The sequence below is a fragment of the Scyliorhinus torazame genome, chromosome 5 (assembly GCF_047496885.1).
Source record: "Scyliorhinus torazame isolate Kashiwa2021f chromosome 5, sScyTor2.1, whole genome shotgun sequence".
Lineage (NCBI taxonomy): Eukaryota > Metazoa > Chordata > Chondrichthyes > Carcharhiniformes > Scyliorhinidae > Scyliorhinus > Scyliorhinus torazame.
The window spans coordinates 290,743,846-290,763,232 of NC_092711.1; the positions used below are offsets into that span (position 1 = coordinate 290,743,846).

The 19,387-nt window shown below is 44.1% G+C and overlaps 1 protein-coding gene and 1 pseudogene across 4 annotated transcripts in view; both read left to right on the top strand.

Annotated features, from left to right (window-relative positions):
* The window catches only part of LOC140421200 (nuclear protein AMMECR1-like), a 157,655-nt gene that overhangs the window by 131,189 nt on the left and 7,079 nt on the right, over positions 1-19,387 (top strand). The gene's annotated exons all lie outside the window — the stretch shown is intronic.
* LOC140421199 (nuclear cap-binding protein subunit 2 pseudogene) lies at positions 12,441-12,723 on the top strand (annotated as a pseudogene).

Here is a 19,387-nt window from a genome sequence, read left to right on the forward strand (position 1 = left end):
ACCTCTATAGTCCAGTGCTGCCAGCTTACAATTCTCATCCTTGTGTTTCAATCCCTTCATGGCCTTGCCTGTCTGCCTTTGCTGTCTCCTTCAGCCCTTCAATAATCACTCTTCCTCCTCTGTCTTTGGCCTTTTGTGCATCATCTCTTTGCTCATGAGGAACACCATTGAAATGGCATTTTTTTTTTTCTTGTTGAGATTGTCAAGTTTATAACCCAAGAACATGGGTCCAAATTAGTTCTAATACTATGACACACAAAAAAAATTGCATTAGAATTATTAAGCTTGCTCATAGTTTAATAAGTCTGTTAGGTGTTTGAAATATCTCCCCTTGCATAAGGGAGCAGATATTTTTCTCCGCAGATGCCACGGCCAGCTGTTAGCAGATTGTGATGGCAGAAATGTGCTTGTCGCTTGGCGCAGGATTACTTTCAAAATGCAGTTTCAGGGATAAACGTTTTGAAACTTTTGGCAGTACGTTTGGGGTGAATAACAGTTTGGATCACTGCCAAGACTGGCCATTCAGAAAGCTCATCAGAACTGGATGTCTGGACCCTGTTCTCTTAACTAAAGCACTCTGCCACCTTGTTGTTTTCCTGTTCTGATGATTCCATTCTTCTCCACGTGCTCTGTTTCCACCTGACTGCCCACGCATCCAACATCATTAGAGATTTACTGGTTTAAACATTTTTACTCCTGAATGAATGCAAACTTCACATTGGCATTCAAATGCATGGTCCTATGAAAATTGCTTATTGTCACAAGTAGGCTTCAAATGAAGTTACTGTGAAAAGCCCCTAGTCGCCACATTCCAGCGTTCGGGGAGGCTGTTACGGGAATCGAACCGTGCTGCTGGCCTGCCTTGGTCTGCTTTCAAAGCCAGCGATTTAGCCCAGTGTGCTAAACAGCCCCGGTATTACAAGTGAAGTGTCACAGCCACTAAATAAATTGGGTTTGAAGCACTCTGAACAGAAGAATATGAAACTGGTGGAATGTTCACAGTAACTAGAATAGATTAAGCTGTGTAATCAATGGAGTGACCTCAACATTATGAATGTTGTTTACTTCTTGTCGACATTGTGTTAAATCTTGTTTTTCTCCGAAAAATGGATTCTACATATTGTGGCTTCAACTGTCTTTCAAAACTTTTCAGTTTGCTCTGAAAAGTTTATTAAATTTTGTGTACAATATTTCAGTTCATTTGTGATTCTGGGTTGCTTTCAATATTTTTATAACTTCTATAATGTATTTCCTATGGAAACATTAAAAAAGGAAACCTAATTGCCTGAGGGTAGATATTTTGAGTAAGGCAACTCCAAAGCGTCCTACCATACTGACTCTTGTAGCGTGTTCACCAAAGTGAAGCTGTTTTTCTTTATCTTGCAGAAAACTAATGACCTATAATTACAAAATACTGTCAGTAAATTCATTGCCAGTTAAGCAAGTTGAAACCTCCTGAAAACATCCTTTCTTTACTTTTTAATAATAGGCCAAAACTTTTGCAGAATGCACAATACGGAGAAAGATTTGCACGTGTCAGAGTTTAGTGCGGTGAGATTTCTTTGCAACATTCTTGCTAACTTTCTCCGTTGGTTCTTGCTCTCTGAACTACAGATCCACAAGTGGCAGTCACCCAAGTGGGTATTATTCATGTCAGCAATCTATTTGACTGTAGGAGCAGTTCCAGCTCAGCTTGAATCTGTCCTTATCCGGTGGCCATGCCCATGTAAATTTTTCATGGGATTCCTAGATTATAAAATGTAATTAAGTTACATTATTTTTCCTATCTTAATTCTCTTGTGTGGCGTTGAAACTTTGGAGCAAGTTGTAATGCTCCAGCTGCTTGGGCCTTCCTTATCTGTGCAGCTCAAATTAATATACTTGCTGAGCTATATAGGGCATTGGTGATGCAGCACCTGAAGTACTGTTTGCAGTTTTGGTGTCCTTCTTTGAGGAAGGATTTTCTTGCTCTGGAGGATGTGCAGCTAAGGTTTGCCAGTCTGATTCCTGGATGGCAGGACTATCATATGAGGCGAGACCAAGTCAGTTAGGATTATATTCATTGGCGTTTAGAAGAGTGAGATTAAAATCTCATAGAAACTTTCTAACAGGATTAGAGAGGGTAGATTCAGAAAGAATGTTCCCGATGATAGGGGAGTCCAGAGGTTGGGGTCATCGTTTGAGGATAAGGGGTAAACCTTTTAGGACTGCGGTGAAGAGAAATTTCTTTATCCAGAAAGTGGTGAATCTGTGGAATCCACTACCACAAAGTAGGTGAGGCGGGAACATTGTGTAATTTCAAGAAGGAATTAGATATAGCTTTTGGGGCTAGAAGGGATCAAGTGCTATGGGGAGAAGTTGAGATCAGGGTATTGAACTTGATGATCAGCCATTATAATGAATGGGGGAGCAGGTTTCAAGGGTCAACTGGCCTTCTCCATCTATTTTCTATGTATGTTTCTCTCAGAAAAGCCATATGGCTTCTTTCAAAAATGAGAACACATCTTTGCCAATTCTATCTTCAAAGTTGCCGTTAAAGCAATGCTTCCTGAAATCGATCATGTCCATGGGCAAGTCTTGGAAAAAATTTTTTTTAAAGCGAGGCTATTTGTCAAGACCTTAAAACATGACTCTTAGATTAAAGATTTCTACACTGTCATCCTTGACAGTCCATTCTACATGAGCACTATCCTTTGTGTGAACTTTTCCTAACCCATCTGTGTGGTTGCCTCTTCCATGTTTGAGCCTATGTTCCCTGGTTCTAGAGTTTGGACTAATCTCAAACATACCCACATTCAGTAAGACTGCTCCTTGGTAAATCCAGTTGGTTTTCCTTTATTCTGCTGCACACTCCACTGCTGGTTCCATTGAGACGATACATCAACAATCCAAATTTCTCCTCTTTCGTGCACTCTAACCAAAGCATTTAGTTCAAATTCCAACTTTATTTAAATTTCTTAGGACCACTACTATGCATTGATAATGCCATTTGTACTTGCCATCCTACCTCTTGTGGCCAATCTAGATCTACTTTGTTTCCCTGTTAAATATCTGAACAGTTCACAGCTTCTCCTGCCCTCCACCTCTCATGCCTCCATCCACCAAATTTGATGTCATCCAAAAGTTGTTTTTTAATTTGGCAACTTTGTTTCTGGTTCTATGTATACATTCCAAACGGTAAATATCACAACACTGAACAAATTACCAAGATGCTGATGATCCACTGGCCCCTCATTGCAGCTCTATTCACATCTGCTTTTTGTTTTGGTTGTTTTTGACCATTTTCAGTCCACCTCAGAAGTCTGCCTTCTATTCTAGGCCTTCCTTGCTTGTGGGCTAATTTCTTGGCGTAGTGTCAAGAGTCTTGCTGGAATATAGATACTTTACTTTCACAAAGTTTACATTGTCAGGAAGGCTGATCATTTCCTCAAATAAATCTAGTAAATTTGTTAGGCAAGGTCCCCCACCAAAGAAAAACATGCAGACTTTATTTTTTTAACCGCACTGTTTGTTACCTGCTTTATTTATGTTCAAGTCGTCTTTTAACATTTCCACTTCCTGCCCTATACATTCCTTAATTGTTCACATTCTCTTTTTAAAGATTGCACTACCTTAATTATTTTCCAATCATTTTTTTAAAAAAAATAATTTTTATTAAAGGTTTTCATAAAATATCAATAACAAAATGAGAAAGTAAAAAGAAGCCAACAGGGTTAAGTACAAAACACAATCTAAGTAACTGTACATAAATAATAAATTAACATTAACACCCCGACTTAAGACAACAGGTGTATACACCCCCTCAGACCCTCCAGTGTAAATAACATGTACAAAAATAAAGTAACCCCCCCTCCCCCGAGCTGCTGCTGCCATTGACCAATGTCTATCGTTCTGCCAGAAAGTCTAAGAACGGTTGCCACTGCCTGAAGAACCCTTGTACCGACCCTCTCAAGGCGAATTTCACCCCCTCCAATTTAATAAACCCTGCCATATCGCTGATCCAGGATTCCACGCTTGGGGGCCTCGCATCTTTCCACTGAAGGAGAATCCTTCGCCTGGCTACCAGGGACGCAAAGGCCAGAATTCCGGCCTCTTTCGCCTCCTGCACTCCCGGCTCCTCTGCCACCCCAAATATTGCGAGCCCCCAGCCCGGTATGACCCTGGATCCTACCACCCTCGACACCGTCCTCGCTACGCCCTTCCAAAATTCCTCCAGCGCTGGGCATGCCCAGAACATATGGGTGTGATTTGCTGGGCTCCCTGAGCACCTAACACACCTGTCCTCACCCCGAAGAACCGGCTCATCCTTGTCCCGGTCATGTGTGCCCTGTGCAGCACCTTAAACTGTATGAGGCTGAGCCTCGCGCACGAAGAGGAAGAGTTCACCCTCACTAGGGCATCTGCCCACGTCCCCTCTTCGATCTCCTCTCCCAACTCCTCCTCCCACTTACCTTTCAACTCCACCACCGAGGCCTCCTCATCCTCCCCCTGCATCACCTGGTACATTTCCGAGACCCCCCCCCCCCCCGGAGAGCACCCTGTCTTGTACTGTGTGTGGCAGTAGCCGCGGGAATTCCACCACCTGCCATCTGGCAAACGCCCTTACCTGTAAGTACCTGAAGGTGTTCCCCGGGGGGAGCCCGTACTACTTCTCCAGTTCACCCAAGCTCGCTAACTTCCCGTCCACAAACAGATCCCCCAACTTTCGTATCCCTGCCCTGTGCCACCCCGAAAACCCTCCCTGTTCTTCCTTGGGCGAACAGGTGGTTCCCCCGTAATGGGATCCACTGCCCCCAAATTTTGAGGGCCGCCACCACCACCGGGCTCGTGGCATACCTCCTTGGAGGGAGCGGCTGCGGTGCTGTTGCCAGCGCCCCCAGACTCTTACCCACACAGGACGCCGTCTCCAGCCTCTTCCATGCAGCCCCCTCCATCACCCACTTGTGCACCATCGTCGCATTGGCGGCCCAGTAGTACCCACAGAGGTTGGGCAGCGCCAGCCCCCCCCCTATCTCTACTCCGCTCCAGGAACACCCTTCTCACCCTCGGAGTCCCTCGCGCCCACACACCCCATTATACTCCTGTGAACCCGCCTGAAAAAAGCCTTCGGGATAAACACGGGGAGGCACTGGAACAGGAACAAAAACCTTGGGAGCACTGTCATTTTGATTGACTACACCCTACCCGCCAAGGACAGTGGCAACGCGTCCCACCTCTTGAACTCCTCCATTTTCTCCACCAGCCTTGTAAAGTTAAGCCTATGCAGGGACCCCCCAGCTCCTGGCCACCTGGACCCCCAAATATCTGAAGCTCCTCTCCGCCCTTTTTAGTGGGAGCTCGCCAATCGCCCTTTCCTGGTCCCCTAGCTGAACTACGAACAGCTCGCTCTTCCCCATATTGAGCTTGTACCCCGAAAAGTCCCCGAATTCCCCAAGGATCCTCATTACCTCTGGCATTCCTCCCACCGGGTCCGCCACATACAGCAGCAGGTCGTCCGCATAAAGCAACACCCTATGCTCCTCCCCACCCCGCACCAACCCCCTCCAGTTCCTCGACTCTCTCAGTGCCATAGCCAGGGGTTCAATCGCCAGTGCGAAGAGCAGGGGGGACAGGGGACACCCCTGTCTCGTCCCTCGGTGCAACCGAAAGTACTCTGACCTCCTCCTATTTGTGGCCACACTCGCCATCGGGACCTCATACAACAGCCTAACCCACCTGACAAACCCCTCCCCAAACCCAAACCTCTTCAGCACCTCCCACAGGTACCCCCACTCTACCCTATCGAAGGCTTTCTCAGCGTCCATTGCCACCACTATCTCCGCCTCCCCCTCCCTCGCTGGCATCATGATAACGTTCAAAAGCCTCCGCACATTCGCGTTCAACTGTCTCCCCTTCACAAACTCCGTCTGGTCTTCATGGATGATCTACGGCACACAATCCTCAATCCTCGTGGCTAAGACCTTCGCCAGCACCTTGGCATCTACATTTAGCAAGGAAATCGGTCTGTAAGACCCACATTGCAGGGGATCCTTGTCCCGCTTCAGGATCAAGGAGATCAGTGCCCGGGACATCGTCGGGGGTAAAGGCACCCCCCCTCCCTTGCCTCATTAAAGGTCCTAACTAACAGCGGGCCCAACAGGTCCATATATTTTTTTATAGAACTCGACCGGGAAACCGTCCTGCCCCGGTGCCTTCCCCGCCTGCATGCTTCCTATCCCTTTGATCAGCTCCTCCAGCCCAATCGGGGCCCCCAGTCCTGCCACCAGTCCCTCTTCCACCTTTGGAAACCTCAATTGGTCCAGGAAGCAGCCCATCCCTCCCCCCTCCCGTGGGGGCTCGGATCGGTACAATTCCTCGTAGAAGCCCCTGAAGACCCCATTGATGCCAGCCCCACTCCGCACCACGCTCCCTCCCCTGTCCTTAACTCACCCGATCTCCCTAGCTGCGTCCCGCTTCCGAAGCTGTTGCGCCAGCATCCGGCTTGCCTTTTCCCCATACTCGTAGACCGCCCCCTGGGCCTTCCTCCACTGCACCTCCGCCTTCCTGGTGGTCACCAGGTCGAATTCGGCCTGGAGGCTGCGCCTCTTTCTCAACAATCCTTCCTCAGGCTCTTCCGCATACCTCCTGTCTACCCTCACCATCTCCCCCACCAGACTCTCCCTCTTCTCTCTTCCCCCCCCCCCCCCCCCCCCCCCCCGCTCCCTCCGCTCCTTGTGGGCCCTAATGGAGATCAGCTCTCCCCTCACCACCACCTTCAGTGCCTCCCATACCATCCCCACTTGGACCTCCCCGTTGTCGTTGGTCTCCAAGTACCTCTCTCTACTTCCTCTGACCCGCTCGCTCACCACTTCGTCCGCCAACAGCCCCACCTCCAAGCGCCACAGCGGGCACTGGTCCCTCTCCTCCCCCATCTCCAAGTCCACCCAATGCGGGGCGTGGTCCAAAATGGCTATTGCCGAATACTCGGTATCCTCTACTCTCGCTATCAGTGCCCTACTCAAAATGAAAAAGTCGTTCGAGAATAAGCTTTATGGACATGTGAGAAGAATGAAAATTCCCTAGCCCCGGCCTTGCAAATCTCCAAAGGTCCACCCCTCCCATTTGGTCCATAAATCCCATGAACACTCTAGCTGCCGCCGGCTTCCTACCCATCCTAGACCTGGAGCGATCCAGTGCCGGATCCAACAGTGTTCAAGTCTCTCTCTTTCCCCCCCCCCCCCCCCCCCCCCCATTATCAGGCCCCCCACTTCCAAGTCTGGGATCCGACCCAGGGGCAGCACGGTAGCATTGTGGATAGCACAATTGCTTCACAGCTCCAGGGTCCCAGGTTCGTTTCCGGCTTGGGTCACTGTCTGTGCGGAGTCTGTACATCCTCCCCGTGTGCGCGTGGGTTTCCTGCAGGTGCTCCAGTTTCCTCCCACAGTCCAAAGATGTGCAGGTTAGGTGGATTGGCCATGATAAATTGCCCTTACAGTGTCCAAAATTGCCCTTAGTGTTGGGTAGGGTTACTGGGTTATGGAGATAGGGTGGAGGTGTTGACCTTGGGTAGGGTGCTCTTTCCAAGAGCCGGTGCAGACTCGATGGGCTGAATGGCCTCCTTCTGCACTGTAAATTCTATGATAATCTATGACCCAACACGCCACATAAAACCCGCATCGTCCCAGTTCGGAGCATACACATTGACCAGTACCACCCTCTCTCCCTGCAACTTACCACTTACCATTATGTACCTATTCCAATCATTTCTAATGATTCCCCAGTGATAGTGACAAGGACATGATTTGATTTTGTCAGCTGCCACTTCATCCATGTATGGAGTCTCATCAGGGGAAAGAAAAATTCCTTTAATTCCAACCGACATCGGCCTTATCTGAAGTTTCTATTTCTTTTTATTGACTTAATCTCTTTCCATCACCCCCATAAATTTAAGATTTGCACAAGAAACAATTAAATACAGGTTCTAATGGTGGATCGCTGGATACTATGTATGGCTACACCATTTCCTGTTGCAAATGTAGTTTTAGAAATGTTAATTTATTTTGTTATTCTACGATCCTAAGTTGCTTTTCTATTTTAGCTGTCCTAATCTTTTGACCTCTTTTACTTTGTTTATATCAATTCACCATGCTACTTTAGCTTAAATTTTTTAGTAATTTATGGCTGCTCACCTTTAATGTATTGTTTACATTATTGCTCACATTGATTTTTCGTTTGGTGTTGTTTTCTAATTCTTATACATGGCTTTTGTATTCTGTATAATATATCACTAAAAATTATCATCTATTCTTTGTCCCTTTAACTGTGCTGGTCAGACCAGTTTGGAAAACCCCCATCCCCCTTCCCCTTGAAATCTACCTTTCTAAATTTCTCCATTCGTTTCCAGCCTAAACCTCAACTTCATCTCCACTTTATTGGGATAACTCTCTAATCCTGGCCTGCTTTACCATCATGTAATTATTACTTTATCTCTAGCCACATGGGTTCCTTACACTGAGTGGGATTTCCGGTTCCAGCGTATAGGCTATATCAGCACCCTTACCAGAGAGACCCATTTCCATTATCACAGGATCATAGAATTTACAGTGCGGAAGGAGGCCATTCGGCCAATCGAGTCTGCACCAACCCTTGGAAAACACACCCTACTTAAGCCCATTCCTTTACCTCATCCCACCCAGAAACCCTATCTAACCTTTGGACACTAAGGGGCAATTTAGCAAAGCCAATCCACCTGACCTGCACATCTGGACTGTGGGAGGAAACCAGAGCACCCGGAGGAAACCCACGCAGACATTGGGAGAAGGTGCAAAATCCTCACGGACAGTCACCCGAGACTGGAATTGAAGCTGGGACCCTGGAACTGAGGCAGCAGTGCTAACCACTGTGCCACCTGCTGCCCCATTAGTTTTATTTAATTAAAAAGGCAACATCACCTTGCTGTTTGTCTTTTCTATCTAGAAAACGTTTGTTATTGCTGAATCATGTTTCTGATGCCTATGGCATCATATCCTCTCTATGAACCATAGCAGAACTTGTATGTCACTACAGTACCTGCTACTTAAATCTGAGATGATGGTAGCCAATAATGTAGCTGTCAAGGGTCCATCCAAGTATCTTGTGGCTATTGCTCAATAAGATGCTTCCTTGATGGATGAATTTCTGTTCACTCTTATCACCAAATGCCATATTATGAATTAACAATTTAATGTCATTCAAAAGAATAGCAATATAAAGGTCTTTTCAATGGTGTATAGAACTTTGTATTCATTTCTTCAACTCCCTTCTTGTTCATATTTTCTGAGTGCTCTTGTGCATACTTGCCTGCACTTCTGTTGATATCAGAACCATGTATAGTATCTGGCTTAAATACATTTTCTATCAACATCAGTTTTTCTCTTTTGTAGATTGCTCTATTAATTGTGCCTACTACCATAGTTTATTCTTTATGAAAGGGCATTAACATCAGTCCATCCATTTTAAATAGCTTCATTCTCCCCACCCCACAAATTCTGGTCACCACATTACAGGAAGGACAAAATTTCTCCACAGAGTGCAGAAGAGGTTTACAAGAACGTTGCCAGGGCTAGAAAAGTGTAACGACTAGGAGAGATTGGATAGGTTGGGGTTATTTTCTTTGGAACAAAGAAAGCTGAGGGGTGACTTAATTGAGGTGTACAAAATTGAGAGGAAGAGATAAAATTGACAGGATAAAATTGTTTTCCTTGGTGGAGAATTCCAGAACCAGGGGACATGGATTCAAGATAAGCAGCAGAAGCTGTAGAGGGGACTTGAGGAAGAATCCTAATTCCATGCATTTTAATTTTACACACTAATCTCTTATGCAGGACTTTGTCAAAAGCCTTCTGAAAGTACAAATATACCGCATTCACTGGGTCCCCCTCATCAACTCTACTAGTTACATCCTTGAAGAATTTCAGTAGATTTGTCATGCATGATTTCCCCTTCCATGCTGACTCTGTCTGATCCTGCCGCTGTTTTCTGAGTGCTCTGCTATAAGATCTTTGATAATGGATTCTAGAATTTTCTTCACTCCTGACTCCTGGCTTACTGGCCTACAATTCCGCTTTCTCTCTACCACCCTTTTTAAATAGTGGAGTTACATTAGCTACCCTCTAATCTGCAGGAACTGTTCCAGAGCCTGTAGAATCCTGGAAGGTGACCACCAATGCATCCACTATTTCTCTTAAATACTCTGGATCGGGGCCCTGGGGATTTATCAGCCTTCAATACCATCAATTTCCCCAATACCATTTCTCTACTAATATTGATCTCCTTCAGTTCCTCCCTCACTAAACGCTGCATTCCCTGACATTTCTGGTATCTGATTTGTGTCCTCATTTGTGAAGGCATAACCAAAGCATGTTCAGTTGCTCAGCCATTTCTTTGTCCCCTATTATACATTCCCCTGTTTCTGACTGTAAGGGACCTACATTTGTCTTCACCAATCTGTTCCTCTTCACCAATCTGTTCCTCTTCACCAATCTGTTCCTCTTCACCAATCTGTTCCTCTTCACCAATCTGTTCCTCTTCACCAATCTGTTCCTCTTCACCAATCTGTTCCTCTTCACCAATCTGTTCCTCTTCACCAATCTGTTCCTCTTCACCAATCTGTTCCTCTTCACCAATCTGTTCCTCTTCACCAATCTGTTCCTCTTCACCAATCTGTTCCTCTTCACCAATCTGTTCCTCTTCACCAATCTGTTCCTCTTCACCAATCTGTTCCTCTTCACCAATCTGTTCCTCTTCACCAATCTGTTCCTCTTCACCAATCTGTTCCTCTTCACCAATCTGTTCCTCTTCACCAATCTGTTCCTCTTCACCAATCTGTTCCTCTTCACCAATCTGTTCCTCTTCACCAATCTGTTCCTCTTCACCAATCTGTTCCTCTTCACCAATCTGTTCCTCTTCACCAATCTGTTCCTCTTCACCAATCTGTTCCTCTTCACCAATCTGTTCCTCTTCACCAATCTGTTCCTCTTCACCAATCTGTTCCTCTTCACCAATCTGTTCCTCTTCACCAATCTGTTCCTCTTCACCAATCTGTTCCTCTTCACCAATCTGTTCCTCTTCACCAATCTGTTCCTCTTCACCAATCTGTTCCTCTTCACCAATCTGTTCCTCTTCACCAATCTGTTCCTCTTCACCAATCTGTTCCTCTTCACCAATCTGTTCCTCTTCACCAATCTGTTCCTCTTCACCAATCTGTTCCTCTTCACCAATCTGTTCCTCTTCACCAATCTGTTCCTCTTCACCAATCTGTTCCTCTTCACCAATCTGTTCCTCTTCACCAATCCCTTGGCCCTTCTCTGCTGAATTCTAAAGTGCTCCCGATCCTCAGACCTGTTGTTTTTCTTGGCCAATTTGTATGTTTCCTTGGATTGAATACTGTCTCTAAATTGACTTGTTAGCCATGGATTGGTCACCTTTCCTGTTTAACTTTTGTGTGAGACAGAAATAAACATTTGTTGCAGTTCCCCCATACGCTCCTTGAATGGTTGCCATTGCCTTTAAGTAAGGTTTCCCAATCTATCATAGACAAGTGCCTCATGCCATCATAGTTTTTTTAAAATTAAGATTCAGGACCCTAGTCTCCGAATCAATTACTTCATGCTCCATCTTGATGAAAAATTCTGTCATATTATGGTTGCTTATCCCCAAGTGTGCCTCGCAAAACTAGATTGCCAATGATTCTGTTCTCATTACACAGTACCCAGTCTAGGATGGCCTGCTCTCTAGTTGGTTCCTCAACGTATTGGACCAGAAAATCACCACGTATACACTCCAGGAATTCCTCCTGTATGGTTAATTTGACATGTCCAATCTATATGCAGATTAAAATCACCCATAATTTATTGCATCTTTAATTTCCTGTTTAATTCTGAACATCACCACTGCAGTTTGAGGGTCTGTACTGTAAACTAATGTTTTTGCCCCTTGACATTTCTCAACACTACCCATACGATTCCACATTGCCGGAGCTAATTTCCTTCCTCACTATTGCATTAATTCTCTCTTTAACCAACACTGGAACTCCACCGCCTTTTCCTTTTTGTCTGTCCTTCCAAAATACTGAATCTCCCAGGACATTCAATTCCTATCCCTGGTCACCCTGCAGCCATGTCTCTGTAATCCCAATTATATCATGCCCTTTACGTCTATTTGCGCGATTAGTTCATCCGTTTTATTGCGAATGCATTAAAACTGATTTTCCTTTGTGCATTAAGGCACAAAGCCTTTAAGCGTGTCTTTTTAATATCGCTCACTCAATATTTTTCACTTGCCCTGTTTGAATCTGATCCTTGGTTTCTCTGTCTATCACTTTTCTTCTTCCCCTTTCTTTTTGTTCTTGTTTCCTCCTCTGACTCCTTGACTATGTTCCCACCCCGATGCCATTTTAGTTTAGTGATGTTAAGCAAGTCATCATGGGTTTGAACAAAATCAAAACTTCATGCTGATTCTGTTTTATGGAACATTACACACGGTGATGCTGAACAGTGCATGAGATTTATTAATGGAACGCGCTTGGATGATCGAATCATCAGAACGGATTGGGATACTGGCTTCAAACAAGACAAACAGTTAGGGCGAGGGAAAGTTGGTGGTCAGGTACGTGATGAATATAAGGCAGATTATGACGCTGACAGAGATGGATTTTTAAAAAGTTCTCCAGTTGCACAGAATACCAGAACAAGTCAGAAATTCTAGACTTTCGCTGACTACATTTGAGATAATGAAGTTAGAATCTTCATAGAAACCTGGGATTTAAGGATACAGCTGACACATTAATGCCTATAGCTTTGTGCTGTTCGTACTTTCATTGGCTCCATTAACTCTTTTTAACAGTTTCAAAAAGGAATCGCCCAGTTTCTGAGGTGCAGTCATTGTGTCCAATTTTGCTTCCTTCTAAAGGTGTAATTTTAATTTGTTCTAACAAAAAACTGAAAAAAAAAGTAAATGCTAGCCACAACCGGGTTTTAAATGTGAACGATACAGTCTTCCCTCCAGAAGTGGCGGCAGAGAGAAGGTTACACGGGCCGGCCCATACACTTGCATCATGTCCCTGTGTGTATTTTTGCCTCAAAATCGCAGGAGAGATTCCTCCATTTTCGAGCTGTGAGCAAGCAAGGCAGCAGGATTGTGAAGATGGACCGCTTTGTTAAAAGGAAGAGAGGGCCAGAGACACTAACAGGCTAGGATTTCACAACTGAATTTGCTGGAGAAAGCTGCTCAGGGGAGTCCAGGCAGTGGTAGTGAGAGTTGTTTCAGTGGTCCAGGGCCTCTGGTGAACAGTCTACTAAGAAGAAACTGAATTGGGAACCAAGCAGTATAAAGATGATATCTTGAGGTATGGCTTTGTTTAATTGTGCCAATGCAATCAGGATGCAAAACCCATGTGTGTTATATGCAAGGGAGTATTGGCAAATGGAAGTTTAAAACTCAAAACTGAAGGCATTTGAAGACTAAGCATGGCAAATGTGAGAACAAGCTCCCGAGTATTCAACATGAACTTAAATCATCAGCTTACGTCCTTAGCAGAAATGTAACATTGAATGACAAAGCAAGTGAGATTGTGAGGACCAAACAGGCTCACCAGTCGCATTAAAGGTAAGCAGATACAGTAGGTCACGAAAGTCAGTACCGGGAAGAAAATTGAGGAGAAGGTGGCCAACGTCTTGGCCTTCGCCTCGCTGATAGCCCGGCATTGAATTTTCTTGGTTTGAGGTCAGCACCACCATCTAGGGCCTTGGACTAGCTGGCGGACGTAGCAGAAGTTTTAAGTGTAGATTGGGACCATAAGACTGAAATTGAGTAGAGATCTGGTGTGATTAGGCAGTTGGAGGATTAAGAGGCTACTGAAGGCAAAGCAGACCATGATTTGTGGACAATGTTTGAAAAGCAACAAAGGAATACTAAGGTGCCTAATGTAGCAGAAGGGAGAAGAACCTGATCTCATTGATCAAGGGTATGTCCCATTGTGTCATGGATTTAGGATCCATGCCCAGAAGAATTGAACATGCTAAAATTGAATTTAATTGACTGGCATGAAATCACAGAACAACAAAGGAACGTAAAAGAAAGCATACCTTCACGAGTCAGTATATGCATTGGGATTCCTACAGTTCCATGTGCTATAAAATGCTTGGTCATACCAGCGATCTCATAAATAGTGCCCGAGCCACTTGCTCAGCATACAAGCTTGACCCTGAAATAAGTTGCTTCTAAGCTATCCTGAGGGGCTAATGGCGACTGCAATCCGATCATTGCTCACTGTGTATCGCACATGCTTATAGGCGTACCTTCGGATGTGAAGAGTGCCCAGTTTACCGCATTACCCTGCATGGGTAAATTATGTCAAACGTGTGAGCGACAAATGAAGCTAGTCATAGTAGGAACGTAATTCGAGTTTTCCATTGCTTACTACCGTCTAAAACTAAAAACAACATTCTGCATTCTGTCTACTACACAATTGAGTAATGTGGTATGTGACTTTGTGTGGGAGCATTGCCAGGTACATAGGATAGTATGTCACATAGCACATTCCTTCACCTAGCAGTAGGCAAAGCATTGACCACACTCAACCAGTCCCATGCTTGCAAAACGTAGCACCTAGTATGTAACGTTAGATGTAATTCCGTGATTGTGCAGCACTTGCTGAATAATAGTGTTCTAAGAAATACACTACCTATTGATGTAAGACCATCACAATGTGGCTCACTATTGGCTTGCTTGAAGCTTAGACATTATACCTTTTTATTTAATTAAACAAAAGCATGAGGACTGAAGCCCGTTGATGCGTTCTGCGTGGCAGCTCCTCTCCTTATCTGAGCCAACTTGCCAACCAATCAGCACCCTTTTCTCGTGCAGTACAAACTGTTGCTCCCTTTGACTTTCTTGTGTCTGTCCTGATGAGTGGAACATGATAAGCTTTGACAGCACGTCTCTTTTTTAATCAATCAAAGACCAAATAATAGTGCTTACAAAAGCAATTTAAACTGAAATGTTGGCACAAAGACATCACTTAAAATATTGTCTAAATATTTTTATAAATTCTTACGTGCGCTGGACTTCCTTTCTCCTACACCTCCTCCCACCCCACCCCAGCATAGAGCAGTTCCAAGCTGTCCTGTGACTGCTACTGACCCTGCCATTTTTGTTTAGTTCAGATCAGATCTTGCACCACAGTTGGAGACATTTGAAGATAATGCAGGAGATGTTCCGATAATGCCCTCGCACTATTTCTATATATGGCCACCTATTTCCGATAGAAACACTTCATTGTAATTATGGAAGTACCCTGGAAGCCAAATGAGGTGGAAGCCCAGTGTGATGAGTTTCCATTTCTTTTATCACATTATTTTAAAATTTGGGGGGGGAAATGTTTGAGGAAACTACTGGCTTCCATTGCTCATACTGCAGCAGTTTGTTACTGAGTGCAAGCAGCTGCTTTAAGAAAATGCTTTTTTTCCTTGCTGAAAAGACCAATAAGGAAATGGCGGCTCATTTAAACTTTTATGGCAGCAGGGGCAGATGGTGCAAGGCTTTATTTAATGAATGGTGGATAATTAGAACACCAATCTGGGTGCAGAGGAAGGATCAGTGTCAAGACAGTAAATGTGGGCAAGTTGACAACTAACAAAGGAATGCTTTGTGAGCATTTACAAACATATGAAAATGATGGATAGATGGCAATACTTCAATGCCTCTTGACATGTTAATAAGAAATAGATCTGAAATCAGCTTCTTGCACAAATGTTTGAAATACATCAAAATAATGTCTTTGGAATTACCATCACAATCAAACAAAAGTGACTAATGAATACCTTGCAGCAAAATTGCTAATTACAGATGAATTAAACATTTGTATTCAATAAACTGAAAAATCTGCATCTTGATGGGAACTTCTCCACCATTCCACAATTGTGGTTTACAGAATGAAGAGAGCTAGATACATATTACTCAGCAAACATCTGGTTCTGAAAATTTTTAATGGTGGAGAAGAGCTAAATCGTGCTGTGTGGCAGACTTTCTGTCGAATGTTTTTTATTCAGATGCAAATCACCACTTTTTGATCTAAAATTTAATTGGTTAGCTAACCTGGTTGATCAGACCCTAGCATAAACTTTTTGACTGGATTTTGATTCTCTAATTCACTCATCATTAAGTAGGATAGGAACTAAAACATTAAAGCAATAAACTGTCTAGAACATCAGGCATAGTTGCAACACTAATAGGTCAGTAACTAACTTTACATTCTCTACTGTAATTGTTTTGTTGTAGTAAACCCTCATACGCTGTGCTAACTTGATTTGATTCTGGGAAATCGAATGTCTTTCACTGAGAACTATGTTCCTTATTTTTGCTGAGGGCCCAGGGATTGCGAGGCAGGTGTTTTGTGAGCTATTTGGTTGAGACAGACTGATCTAAACCTCCCCTTCTGCCTCGCAATACTGCTTCTATCATCTGTCTGTTTTTTGTGTACTAATTTCCTTGTTGAAATGACAGCCCATTTAAACTTTTACGGAAGCAGGGGCAGGTGGTGCAAGGTTTTATTTAATGAATGGTAGATAATTGGAAAACCAATCCGGGTGCAGCGAAAGGATCAGCGACAGACAATAAATGTGTGCAAGTTGACAACTAACAAAGGAATGCATTGTGGGCATATACAAACAAATGATGGATAAATGGCAATACTTTAATGCCTCTTGGCATGTTAATAAGAAATAGATCTGAAATAAGCTTCTTGCACAAATCTTTGAAATACATCAAAATAACGTCAATGGAATTATCATCACAATCAAACAAAAATGACTAATTGCAGCAAAATTCTAATTAATCTTTGGATTCGCAAGAATTTAATTCCATTTTTTATGATTCTCTGCTAGTGATCCTTGATGTGACAATTATTTTCTGAACTAGTAGTTGACTGACTCAGTCTGTCATGGGTAATACCCGTTGTCTACAGTGCGCATTGTCTACAGTGCGCACAATGTTGGTTCTATTGGGAACAGACTTTTTTAATATCCTTTCATGGGATTTGAGCAACAGCAGCAAAGCCAGCAATTGTTTCCCATCCCTAATTACCTGCGAGAAGGCCATGATGAACTTCTGAAGTCGATCAGTTTTCTTTCCATTCACCGAAGTTACAGAATAAACAAATCAAAGTTTAGGAGGTTTGATTTCTAATCGTTTCTTGAGTTGATTATTCTCGGCCATGGTCCTATGGGGGTTGTGAGAATTGTCCTCCACATTCTTGAGCAGGAGAAAGGGAATTGCTAGTCCCAGATTCCACTGTTGACTATTTATAATCCCTGGTGGAAAGTGAGAGGCCATGAGGTAAGGGATGGGCTTAGCTGCAATAGTGCCACAAATTAATAACTTTTTGCCACTTAGTTCACAGATAAGAACGCAGTCACTTGGACAAAATGCTAGATGTAATCTGAGTCATAATAAGTAGTAAAACAGATGGCACGATTATTTTTCTATATAATATACATTCCAGCAACAAATTCCTGTATTGCAGAGAAGCATTTTTTTTTAGGTGTATTAAGTACAGTGTTATCTCTTGCTGTTTAGGACATTCATTTCGAATAATGGAAATAAGTCAGGCAGAATAGGAAGAAGTATTACTTCTGCTTTATTGGACAAGTCCCTGGAAACCAATTTCCCTCTGTGTATTCCAACTGACTGACATGGTTGTTGTGATGGCAAATTCCTGATTCTCTGGTGGAATAACTCCTTGAATTTAGAATTTTTAAAGCTTTGAATCGGTAAAACAACTGAGTGGAATAATCGCAGGGTAAGTAAATTGGTAACATGGGGAGACATGCAAAGAGAACCAATTGTCCCATGCGTGCCACCCCAAGTAACTGATCACCCAGCCTATAAGCATTTCATTCTACTGTGCCATCAACAAAGAACAGTACAGCACAGGAACAGGCCCTTCGGTTTTCAAAGCCTGTACCGGTCATGATACCAACCTTTGCCAAAAACCCTCAGCACTTCCTTGTGTCATATCCCTCTATATCCATCCTATCCATGTGTTTGTCAAGATGCCTTTTGAACGCCGTTAACGTATCTGCTTCCACAACCTCCCCTGGCACTCGCCACCCTCTGCGTAAAAAAATCTGCCTCACACATCTCTTCTAATCTTTGGCCCATGGACCTTAAACCTATGCCCCCTGGTGACTGACCCTTCCACCCTGTGAAAGAGTGCCTGCCTATCCACTCTATCCATGCCCCTAATAATCTTGTAGACCTCGATCAGGTCACTCCACAACCTCCGTCGTTCTAATGAAAACAGTCCGAGTCTATTCAGCCTCTCCACATAGCTAACACCCTCCAGACCAGGCAACCTCCTGGTAAACCTCTTCTCCACCCTCTCCAAAGCCTCCACATCCTTCTGGTAGTGTGGCAACCAGAATTGTGCGCAATATTCCAAGTGTGGCCTTACCAAGGTTCTATACAACTGTAGCATGACTTGCCGGTTTTTATTATCTATACCCCGTCCAATGAAGGCAAGCATTCCGTATAGAAAAATTACAATGTTATTGAGATTAAGTTTTCATTGCACACTGGTGGGACAGACCTGTGGCTATGCATATTCCTAATTTGAGGTAAAATGTAAATTAGTGTTGTGCTTTGACTTTCGTTGAGCGATGACCTTGCAATGTTAGGGCAGATGACCAAAACCTGAGTCAGAGTTATGTTTAAAGAACATCTTGAAGGAGGAAAGAAAAGTGGAGGTGTTTAGGAAAGAAATTCCAGAGGGGTGGGGAGGAGATTATGGATGTGGGGGTGGAGAAAGGAGATTATGAAGTTTTGGGTCGAAAGAAAAGAGATTATGGAGATATTGAGGGGGGGGGGGGGATTTTAATTCATTCATGGTGTGCCAGCATTTATTGCCCATCCCTAATTGCCCTGGTGAGCTGCTGCCTTGCCCCACTGCAGTAAATGTGGTGCAGGCACACCCTCAGTGCTGTTAGGCAGGGTGCTTCAGGATTTTAATTCGGCAACAATGAAGGAATGTCGGTATATTTCCAAGTCAGGGCGGTGATTGGCTTGGAGGGGAACTTGCAGCCTGTGGTGTTCCCAGGTATCTGCTGTCCTTGTCCTCAGATAGTCATGGGTGTGGGTTTGGAAGATTCTTCCCTGAAGAGCCTGGTGAGTTCCTGCAGTGTATCTTGTAGATGTTAGACATTGCTGCCCCTCTGCATTGTTGGTGGAGAGTGAATGTTTGTTGGTGAGTTGCCAATCAAGCAGGCTACTTTGTCCTGGATGGTGTTAAGCTTTTTGTGTTGTTGGAGCTGCATTCATCCAGGCAAGTGGAGAATATTCCATCAAACTTCAGTCTTATAATTAGTGGACAGGT